A 12444-nucleotide genomic window follows, 5' to 3' on the forward strand; every position below is an offset into this window, starting at 1 on the left:
CAAATTTATTACAAATGTATTACATTCAGACACTTTGCTATGAGACTCGAAATTGAGCTCAGGTGTATCCTGTTTGCATTGATCATCCTTGAGATGTTTCTACAACTTGATTGGAGTCCACCTGTTGTAAATCCGATTCATTGGACAGGATTTGGAAAGGCACACACCTGTCTATATAAGGTCCCAAAGTTGACAGTGCATGTCAGAGCAAAAAACAAGCCAAGAGGTTGAAGGAATTACCCATACAGGATTGTATCGAGGCACAGCCTTTATGGTAGAGTGACCAGACGGAAACCATTCCTCAGTAAAAGCTGTGGGATGTTTTTCAACAGCAGGGAAGGGGAGACTAGTCAGGATCGAGGGAAAGATGAACGGAGCAAAGTACAGAGATATCCTTGATGAAAACATGCTCTATAGGATATCCTTCCAACATGACAACGATCCTAAACACACAACCAAGACAATGCAGGAGTGGCTTCGGGACAAGTCTCTGAATGTCCTTGAGTGGCCCAGCCAGAGCCCAGACTTGAACCCGATCAAACATCTTTGGAGAGACTTGAAAGTAGTTGTGCAGCAACGCTCCCCATCCAACCTGACAGAGCTTGAGAGGATCTGCAGAGAAGAATGGGAGAAATTCCCCAAATACAGGTTTGCCAAGCTTGTAGCGTCATACACAAGAAGACTCGAGGTTGTAATTGTTGCCAAAGGTGCATCAAGAAAGTACTGAGTAAATTATCTGAATACTTATGTAAATGTAATATTTCAGTTCTTTATTTTATATACATTTGCAAAAAAAAAACAGTTTTTGCTTTGTCATTATGGGGTATTTTGTGTAGATAGATTGATGAGTGAAAAAAACTATTTAATCCATTTTAGAATAAGGCTGTAACAAAATGTGGAAAAAGTCAGGGGGTCCGAATACTTTCCGAATGCACTGTTTAACGTGGATAACAGCATGTAGACAGAGACTGCCTGCAATACCCCCTCAATCCACATGGAGGAGCCCTAACTCAGTGCAGTGTTGGGGACTTGCTACTGCTATGTCGCATTGATGCAGCATCTTTCCTATAGGCTTAAAAGCAGGGCTACTCTGCAGAGCAAGCAGGTTAGGGAAATAAATAGATCTAGCAACAGTTTGCACAAAATCAGGGATCTAGTGTGCACTACTGCATCCATACGTCCCCTCCTCTTTTACATACTCACCTGCAGTAACCTGGCATTGCAACTTTGGCTTGCGTCCCAAATGGCACCCTATCAATAGTAGTGAACTATGTAGGGAATAGGGTTCCCTGCATACGCAACCCTGGTTGAACCATCATTCACCATCCAGCCAGGCTAAAGAAGCCATCCTCATGTCACAACTCTGACTGAACTGAACACACCCAGTCCGGACTCATTCCCCCTTCTGTTCTCTCTCTCATTCTCCGTCTCCTCTCTCTCTCTCTCTCTCTCTCTCTCTCTCTCTCTCTCCAAGCACTTTGAACTCTTTCTTCACCTTAATAAGTGTTTGGTTTCTTGAACAAGTTTTATAAATGGGAATAGGGGATTTTAGTAGGTCTTAGGGAATGACAAACTGACACCTTGGACTGGCTTGGAGTGCTGTAGAGAGGTATTACTGGCTCGCGGTGCACATGGTGCAGTACTAGGAGACTCAATACTTTTTAGTAGGTCTTAGGAAATCTCTAGAGAGCCATAGACTAGAGGTTGCCAATCATTGGTTTTACAGGCCTGGTGCATGGCTTGTTTGTGTCAGAGAAGATGAAAAAAGCAGACAATCAGGAACCTTATGATGAGTAAATGGGGGAATCTGCGATTGGTACATTCATTATTATTTTTAATTTTTTGCAAAACCCTGGCAGGGTGGCGCTTTCTTATTGCTTGAACTGCAGATTTCCCCTTTAATGGGGGAATCACATCCTCACAGATGCACTGCCTGAGAATCAGGCAGATTTTCTGCTGAATCACTCAAATGGATCTTGGCAGTGGAGCAGAGCAGCCTCCTCTTGTCTCCGAGGGTGCATCCCAAATGGCACCCTATTCCCTTTAACTTGCACTACTTTTGACCAAGGATGTATCCTTAAGATGCTCTTTCATCAACAGCCCCCTTTCATCTGTTCCTGTGAACCCCCACTAAATCGTTATTACCGTTTTAAGTGTTCCCTGCACACAGTTCAGTAAGAGCTCTCTCTCTCACGCACGCACGCACACACGCATATGCATAGACACACACACTAAGTGTTTAACCTCGCAGAGGTTTTCCAACCTTATTTGACCCCCCCAGTACAAATTTAGCACCACCACCACCCACAGCCCATGGATGAGCATTATGCAAACCAAAACCAGGACATGGTAACTAAGCAAATACATATTTGCTGCGGATGGTGATTTGTTTCCTTGTGGGAACAGGGCAGAGCAGAGGTCACAGGAAGTGACTCTTCTTCCCTGTATCTCTGCCAGAAGGCTTATGTCATCAGTAACGCGGATGCCACACGAAACAATCTGGAAGCATTTCCTGTTGCTTACAACAAAGTGGCATCTGGGTTGCTCTGTGTGGTATGTCACCCCCCCCCCCCCCCTCTCAGTTGCATCACATAAACTAGATATCACTACTACCTCACGCAACTGACCGTATGCAATTAGTGAGCAGAAAAAAAGTTGACATGACTCGTTTCATTAGTGTAGTAGCAGTATGTGATTGCATTATGGACCTCTCTCTGCCAAGACCAATAATATAGGCTTACAATTTCTATGGCGCACTAATGCAAAAATACAAAATATGTGCTAATAGCTTCAGGAAATGGACATATCAACTATCTGGCTTCATTCATACATTAGACCCGTCATCACAACAGCCTACCACATTTATGCTAGGCCTACTCAACATGAAGTCTCCAGTAGGGAACAGAAAACACTGCTTACTTGCATGACTTCTATAAAATGCATTGACGACTATCATGTGTATGCTACACGCGACCTCTCGCCGCAGTTAGGCAATCTCCAACTCACATTCACAAATACCCTAACTTTAGCTGTATGGCTCTGGCTGTCCGAAATATGAACTGCGGCCCAAACGCTGCACCGCGGCGCTATCCATGGTGCTGAATCTAGCGCAGCGTCGGGATATGCCACAAAAAAAAACGTGTTATCATAAAGTAAAAACAGCCACAACCTTTACAAATTCCCCTGATAGCCAGGTGAAACATGAGAAAACCGTTAAAGGTAGGCTTAAACGATTGTAATTTCCACTAGGCTGTAATAATTCATATTTTAACAGTCGGCCAACAGTAATTCATAGGCCATTAAAACTACATCAACGAAACAGTGTGGTGACTTTGAGAGAACTTTTAGTTGATTAAATTGCAGCAAATTCAACAAGAAACCGTTCGTTTCAGCCTATATTAATACACAATACATACAGTGGTAAAAAAAATGATCTGGAAGACCTATATGCTTTTAAATATGCCTACCATTTCCGGTTTGAACGGGAATACCCGGGATAACCGGGAGGGGCTTGCAATTTGGTAGATTCAACCCTTGTATATATAATTAATTTAACAGTAAAAAATGCACTAATTGCTGATTGACGCTTTAATCGCTACATTACCACCCCACTACATGCTCTCTACTCTCCAACTTTGGAATGCACCATTTTATCAGGAGGATACCCCTCCCCACTATTCTCCTCTGGAGTGGAAACCCCCCAGTGTGTGTAAACTCTTCATGATGTGTCATTGCTCCCAACAATACATCAAAGTTTTACTATCCAAAAATGGATTCCCCTTCAAAATCCATTTTTTCTTAAAACGAACCCTTAACCTAACCCTAACCTTAACCCAAAACCCTGAAACTAAACCAAACCCTAATTGTAACCCTAAACCTAAAATAGCCTTTTTCCTTGTGTGAAAAAAAAGAAGCCCCCACTTCTCTGAATGATCCATGTTTTACTATCCTTGTGATGGACTTCTGGTAAAAAAATTAAAAAACACACACACACACACATTCTATGTCAGCAACGAGTGACTTAGTTAGTGGTGACAATGACAATCTCTGCCGCTGTCCTGTTTCTGTAACGGATCTTCCAAGGCTGAATATTCCTGAAAATGCCAGTCTGCCTTCCGGATACTTCGGACCAACAGAGATGCTACTGGCATGGGTGGCCGGCTGCAGTGCTGCCACCATGAATAAATTAGATGTTTACATTTTAGTCATTGGGCAGACATTATTATCCAGAGCAACTTACAGTAGTGAGTGCATACATTTTCTGACTTTTTCGTACTGGTCCCCCTGCAGGAATCAGGGGGAGTGCCATGCTCTACCAACTGAGTCGCATAGGACCACACGGGATATGCATCATAATGCATTAAATATGCATATATATATATATATATTTATATTTATGAATAACTCATTAGAGGCCGATCTATGAATAAAGCCCTGACCAACCACGATTAAATATTCACTGGATGAAGATACACAAGGGTGAAGGAAGAGAGAGATGGATGGAGAGAGAGAGAGGGGGTGGTGGAGAGAGAGAGCGAGAGGGACGAATAGAGAGAGAGGGAAGGCAAAGAGAGGAGTAGAGAGAGATAAGGGGGAGAAAACCACATGCTTTGGATTTTGAGGGAAGAGGAGAATAAGTTATTCAGGGAGGTTAGGGGTTGTGGAGAGAAAATCAGCAGGGAGGGTCCCACTTAAATGTACAATCTGCAATATTTACCGCTGAATATTTACCGCCCATCCCTCAGCATTATAGTGAAACAAGTGGCGGGCGGAGCTGCCGTTTGGCTGGAAGTAAGGATTTATGATTGTGGCTTTATAGGGGCGGCAGGGTAGCCTAGTGGTTAGAGCGTTGGACTAGTAACCGGAAGGTTGCAAGTTCAAACCCCCGAGCTGACAAGGTACAAATCTGTCGTTCTGCCCCTGAACAGGCAGTTAACCCGCTGTTCCTAGGCCGTCATTGAAAATAAGAATTTGTTCTTAACTGACTTGCCTGGTTAAATAAAGATTAAAAAAAAATAGACTGCTCAACCTGCCCGCTTGACCCTATCCCCTCCTCTCTTCTCCAGACCATTTCCGGAGACCTTCTCCCTTACCTCACCTCGCTCATCAACTCATCCCTGACCGCTGGCTACGTCCCTTCCGTCTTCAAGAGAGCGAGAGTTGCACCCCTTCTGAAAAAACCTACACTCGATCCCTCCGATGTCAACAACTACAGACCAGTATCCCTTCTTTCTTTTCTCTCCAAAACTCTTGAACGTGCCGTCCTTGGCCAGCTCTCCCGCTATCTCTCTCAGAATGACCTTCTTGATCCAAATCAGTCAGGTTTCAAGACTAGTCATTCAACTGAGACTGCTCTTCTCTGTATCACGGAGGCGCTCCGCACTGCTAAAGCTAACTCTCTCTCCTCTGCTCTCATCCTTCTAGACCTATCGGCTGCCTTCGATACTGTGAACCATCAGATCCTCCTCTCCACCCTCTCCGAGTTGGGCATCTCCGGCGCGGCCCACGCTTGGATTGCGTCCTACCTGACAGGTCGCTCCTACCAGGTGGCGTGGCGAGAATCCGTCTCCACACCACGTGCTCTCACCACTGGTGTCCCCCAGGGCTCTGTTCTAGGCCCTCTCCTATTCTCGCTATACACCAAGTCACTTGGCTCTGTCATAACCTCACATGGTCTCTCCTATCATTGCTATGCAGACGACACACAATTAATCTTCTCCTTTCCCCCTTCTGATGATCAGGTGGCGAATCGCATCTCTGCATGTCTGGCAGACATATCAGTGTGGATGACGGATCACCACCTCAAGCTGAACCTCGGCAAGACGGAGCTGCTCTTCCTCCCGGGGAAGGACTGCCCGTTCCATGATCTCGCCATCACGGTTGACAACTCCATTGTGTCCTCCTCCCAGAGCGCTAAGAACCTTGGCGTGATCCTGGACAACACCCTGTCGTTCTCAACTAACATCAAGGCGGTGGCCCGTTCCTGTAGGTTCATGCTCTACAACATCCGCAGAGTACGACCCTGCCTCACACAGGAAGCGGCGCAGGTCCTAATCCAGGCACTCGTCATCTCCCGTCTGGATTACTGCAACTCGCTGTTGGCTGGGCTCCCTGCCTGTGCCATTAAACCCCTACAACTCATCCAGAACGCCGCAGCCCGTCTGGTGTTCAACCTTCCCAAGTTCTCTCACGTCACCCCGCTCCTCCGCTCTTTCCACTGGCTGCCAGTTGAAGCTCGCATCCGCTACAAGACCATGGTGCTTGCCTACGGAGCTGTGAGGGGAACGGCACCTCAGTACCTCCAGGCTCTGATCAGGCCCTACACCCAAACAAGGGCACTGCGTTCATCCACCTCTGGCCTGCTCGCCTCCCTACCACTGAGGAAGTACAGTTCCCGCTCAGCCCAGTCAAAACTGTTCGCTGCTCTGGCCCCCCAATGGTGGAACAAACTCCCTCACGACGCCAGGACAGCGGAGTCAATCACCACCTTCCGGAGACACCTGAAACCCCACCTCTTTAAGGAATACCTAGGATAGGATAAAGTAATCCCTCTCACCCCCTTAAAAGATTTAGAAGCACTACTGTTCCACTGGATGTCATAAGGTGAATGCACCAATTTGTAAGTCGCTCTGGATAAGAGCGTCTGCTAAATGACTTAAATGTTAAATGTGTGAGGAGAGCAGCAGAAGAACACTGCTCAAACATTTATAAGCTCTCTCTTTCCCTCCCTCTATATATCTCTCTCCCACCCTCCCTATCTCTATATATCTCTCCCACCTTCCCTCCCTCTATACATCTCTCTCCCTCCCTATCTCTATACATCTCTCTCCCTCCCTATCTCTATACATCTCTCTCCCACCCTCCCTCCCTATCTCTATATATCTCTCTCCCACCCTCCCTATCTCTATACATCTCTCTCCCACCCTCCCTCCCTATCTCTATACATCTCTCTCCCACCCTCCCTCCCTATCTCTATATATCTCTCTCCCACCCTCCCTATCTCTATACATCTCTCTCCCACCCTCCCTCCCTATCTCTATATATCTCTCTCCTGCCCTCCCTTCCTATATATCACACCCTACAGTGCATTTGGAAAGTATTCAGACCCTTTGACTTTTTCCACATTTTGTTAGCCTTTAAATCAAATTTTTCCTCATCAATCTACACATGCCTCCCGAGTGGCGTGGTGGTCTAAGGCGTCACTACGGATCCGGGTTCGAACCCGGGCTGTGTCGCAGCTGGCTGCGACCGGGAGACCCATGAGGAGGTGCACAATTGGCTCAACATTGTCCGGGTTAGGGGAGGGTTTGGCTGGCTGGGATGTCCATGTCCCATCGCACTCTAGCGATTTCTTGTGGCAGGCCAGGCGCATGCATGCTGACTTCGGTTGCCAGCTGTACGGTGTTTCCTCTGACACATTTGTGCGGCTGGCTTCCGGGTTAAGCGAGCAGTGTGTCAAGAAGCAGTGCAGCTTGGCGGCATTGTGTTTCGGAGGACACATGGCTCTTGACCTTGGCCTCTCCTGAGTCTGTATGGGAATTGCAGCGATGGGACAAGACTGTAACTACCAATTAGATATCATGAAAAAGGGGTAAAAAGTACCACAGATTAAGAGTCTTCCAAGAGCTGGCCGCCCGGCCAAATTGAGCAATCGGGGGAGAAAGTCCTTGGTCAGGGAGGTGACCAAGAACCCGATGGTCACTCTGATAGAGCTCCAGAGTTCCTCTGTGGAGATGGGAGAACCTTCAAGAAGGAAAACCATCTCTGCAGCACTCCACCAATCAGGCCTTAATGGTAAAGTGGCCAGACGGAAGCCACTCCTTAGTAAAAGGCACATGACAGCCCGCTTGGAGATTGCCAAAAGGCACCTAAAGACTCTCAGACCATGAGAAAACTAAATTGAACTCTTTGGCCTGAATGCCAAGCATCATGTCTGGAGGAAACCTGGCACCATCCCTACAGTGAAGCATGGTGGTGGCAGCAACCATGTTGTGGGTATGTTTTTCAGTGGCAGCGACTGGGAGACTGGTCAGGGTTCGAGGGAAAGATGAACGGAACAAAGGACAGAGGGATCCTTGATGAAAATCTGCTCAAGAGCGCGCAGCTCCTCAGACTGGGGGCGAAGGTTCACCTTCCAACAGGACAGCAACCCTAAGAACAAAGCCAAGCCAAGACAATGCAGGAGTGGCTTTGGGACAAGTCTCTGAATGTCCTTGAGTGGCCAGAGCCCAGACTTTAACCCGATCGAACATCTCTGGAGAGACCTGAAAATAGCTGTGCAGCGACACTCCTCATCCAATCTGACAGAGCATGAGAGGATCTGCAGAGAAGAATGGGAGAAACCCCCCAAATACAGATGTGCAAAGTTTGTAGCGTCATACCCAAGAAGTCTCGAGGCTGTAATTGCTGCCAAAGGTGCTTCAACAAAGTATTGAGTAAAGGGTCTGAATATTTATGTAAATGTGATATTTCATTTATTAATTAATTTAAAAAAAAAAAGTTTTTGCTTTGTCATTATGGGGTATTAATAGTATGTAGATTGATGAGGAGGAAAAACAATTTAATCAATTTTAGTATAAGGCTGTAACGTAACTATATGTGGAATAAATCAAGGGGTCTGAATAATATCTGAATACACTGTTTATCTTGATCTCTCTCCCTCGCTCTCTCTTCACTGGGTTCTGGGTGTTTGCATGCAGCCGGTAGAGCTTGTGGCATGTTCCCTTATGTATCTGCTGACACCTGGTATACACAGGATGTGTCCTAAATAGCACGCTTTTCCCAATATAGTGCACCACTTTTAACCAGGGCCCATAGGACTTTGGTGAAAAGTAGCCCACTGTGTAGTGAATAGGATGCCATTTGGGACACAGCACCAGCCAGTCAAGACAACCCTGTATCTCATTTTTAAAGAGCTGGGTCTTCGCTTTTCAAGGATACCGCCGACCTCTCTCTCCCTTCCACCTCTGGCATCTCTGTGTCTCTCTTTCATTCTGTTAGTTTAATCTTTACCTCACCTTTCCCCTAACTAGCTCTGTCCCTATCTCTCCCTTTCACCTTCTATCACCCCCCGTTCAGTCCCAGTCTCCCCTTTTCTCTATCAATCTATATCTCTCGCTCCCTCTCATCCCGGTCAGAGCCTGTAGCATGCATGCACACACACGCACGGAAACACACACACACACACACACACACACACACACACACTCTGCCCTCAGAGTAGTGGGTGTCTCCGGCAGACAGGCTGGGGCATGGTGCCCAGGGGGACAGGGGAAGTGGGCACTAATGGCTGGCAGAGAGGATGAGGACTCTGTGTGGTAACAGTGTGTGTATTTGTGTGTGTGTGTGCGGGGGGGTAGTGTGGTAACAGAACAGTGGAAACCCTGGGACAAGGACTAGAACTATCCTGCAGCCAGACAGGTTATAAATAGACAGTGTTAGACAGTGTTTTAGGAAACATTGGCACCGCACATGCACGTACATAGACACACATGCACGTGTACAGGCGCGTGCACACACACAAACAAACACAGATCACAGAAAGATGTCAAAGGTCAGGTTGAAGATAATCAGAACTATATGTGGGCAGGGCTATAGCCAGTTGTTCTATGTCCCAATAAAGAGTGGACTTACACACCAGTCTCTTTTACAAGTTCTTTAGGAGTGATGGGTTGACTCCCAAATGGCATCATATTCCCTATTTCGGGCCCATAGTGCTCTGGTCAAAAGTAGTGCACTATGAATAGGGTGCCATTTGCGATGCAAAAACAGTGCTCAGGAACAGACCGTCCTAATTCGTCCCCTACCCCTTCCCCGTTGGCCCTAACCCTCTTGGATGTTTGCAGTACAGAACGACAACCCTTCATGTTGTTTCAATGTTTTGCAGACCTGTAGTTGTCTCCACTGCAGCCTCGAGAAAAGCACTGACTGAGCTCCCCTTTATCACTCTGTTATTTGATCTAACCCTGAAATATAACAAAAAGACGTAGCCTATATTTACATGTATAGCACCGGTGCTGGGACACTAATAGGCCTAAGCAACAGTTGAGGAAAGAATGTAGGCTAAGGCATGTAGTCTAGCCCAGTGCTTCATTTGTACATTTGGAGGTGCTGGACACATGGAACACAAAGTTAGCCAGAGACGGGGTGACCCAGGGTGCTCTGAGGTACCAGAAGGCGTGAGAACAAAATCCCCTTTATAATAAAGCATTGCATGCATTATCATGCTTTTGCATACTGTCATAGATCAGTAAAGTAAAGGCGCTTGCAGAAGTTGTACACATGGGGGAAAGAAATTGTATCCTTGAGTTCGGGAAAATGTGGCCTTTTTTGTAAACGGATTTCATGACATTCTACATACTTTTAGATGACTGGAGACTTTAGAAGAATGTGTTTTAATACCTCACAAATGATCAAAATGACAGGCTATTTTGAAACGAACAAAAAATATGAATCTGAGATCAATAAACACGACCTTGTCTTCAATACATCAATAGCCTAGACCTAGGTGTGTGGAGACAAACATATTGTACAATATGAGGAGGAAATTATAGTCATAAAAAAGCTTTCCAGTTTCACTGACTCACTCAATGACGCTCAGCTCACTCACCGACGATGGCCGATGCGCTCGTGCCAAAAGCTCTCTCTTGTCTTACTTGGTAAAAAAATGCTGTTCGTTCAATAATTTGGTAGCCTACAGACAGAATAGTCTTCTCTTTTTAGCAGGATCCATTTGCTTTCCAACCTGTATTTTCGTCGCGATCGTATTTGAAATATTACGAAAGGCCTGTTTTAGCTGCATGACTGACACATTTGCCGCGTGTTCCCGACTGTAGGCATGCTTCTTGATTGGGCTACACACAATCCACAGCTAGGAAATTGTGTTAAATAAACTATTAATCATCAGTGGCTAATTATAGGCCTATTACTTGTGTATTATTCGTAATAATTTCATGTATTTCTTAACAGACAGCAGTAGTTATATAACTGTATTTCAATTTATCATGGGTGTTGCGGCACCCCCAGAACCCTTCGCGCCGCTATGATTCTATAAGGAAATAAATTATGAAGTGCAACGCTGGGGAGATGAAAGTTGCAGGCTCATGTCTATCAGAGTAGTGAGAGGGGGATCATAGGACGTTAATCTCATTGTAGTTCTGTGCGAGATACTGGCGCGCTTCTCTCTCTCCCTACAGCAATGTCCAAGCGTTGGTCTATAAAGGCTACAAAATTGCGCAAAAGCATTAACCCAGGCACATTACGTTTTTTAGGGGCCAGCCAGGAGTATTAGAGTCAACTTGGTCTCATTATAATTTTTTACATTGGAAACAGTGGAAATAATTGTTCATTCCACGAGAGGTACCGGATCCTGGCAAATGGGTTCAGGAACGAAACAGTCCCAAATGTCCTCCGGCAGGATCAGTCTCAAATTAAGCACTGGTCTAGCCTATTAACGGTGGTGGAATATCCTATGAAGTGGTGTTAGATCAATCCGCACATGCTCAGAACTCCTTTCGTTCCATCTGCAGGTGGAGCTTCCGAGTTGGTGGGAAAAGGACGTTCCAACTCTGACGTCACCCCATTGAAGTTGACATATAGAACGGTTAGGGTTAGGTAAGGGTTACGATAAGGTTAGGGTAAGGTATTGATTAAGGCTAGGGTTTAGGGTAGGGATGTCCCAAGAATCCCGGATAGCAGTAACATTCAGTTAGGGTTAGGGTGACAGTATCATGCTGTGTAAAATGGCTGTTCTTGGGCGCGAGAAACCAGCGATATCTAGGCTATTACAACCTAGGCTACCGCAAAGGGATACTCTGCCGCGTGCGTATGTTTTGTGGTTTGCGCTACACGTCGACGACCTGTGTGGGTGGGGGATTCTAGTCTAAATCCATCCTATAAAAATGCATTTTCTTCAGCGTTAGGTTAAGTGAAACTTTATCCGTTGTGATAAGCCTATGTACAGCTTACGGGCGCAACATCGCATTCTGATCGATAAATCCAGTGAGGCATTGGCCTATGGCCAGAATTAAATAGAACACTGAATTAATGTTAACAGTGAATTAGGCGATAGCCTATGTGAATGAATGACCTTTTTTTAACAGTGAACGTAGCCTATATTATAACATAGCCTAGACTGTGACTGTGGCATAGCCTACAAAGTCAGATAATTATGTGAATGAATGAATGATGATACACCAAAACGCTATCGTAAGGAAACTGTCTGGAGAAAGAACGGGTGAGGCGAGAGTATAAAGCCGGAGAGGAATCACTGCAGTGCAGCAGAACTGTCAGTCAAGATACCGGGTATCGAAGGAGGCACACAGCCGGGAGGAGCGAAGCGCCGCGCCATAACCAGACCTTAACATAGGACAGTCAGTTCCCCAACCATTCCCCTTACAAAGTCCAACCATCACCAAGTGCCCTTTATATATTTTGACGCATCAA

This window comes from Oncorhynchus nerka, linkage group LG8, assembly GCF_034236695.1.
Source record: "Oncorhynchus nerka isolate Pitt River linkage group LG8, Oner_Uvic_2.0, whole genome shotgun sequence".
Lineage (NCBI taxonomy): Eukaryota > Metazoa > Chordata > Actinopteri > Salmoniformes > Salmonidae > Oncorhynchus > Oncorhynchus nerka.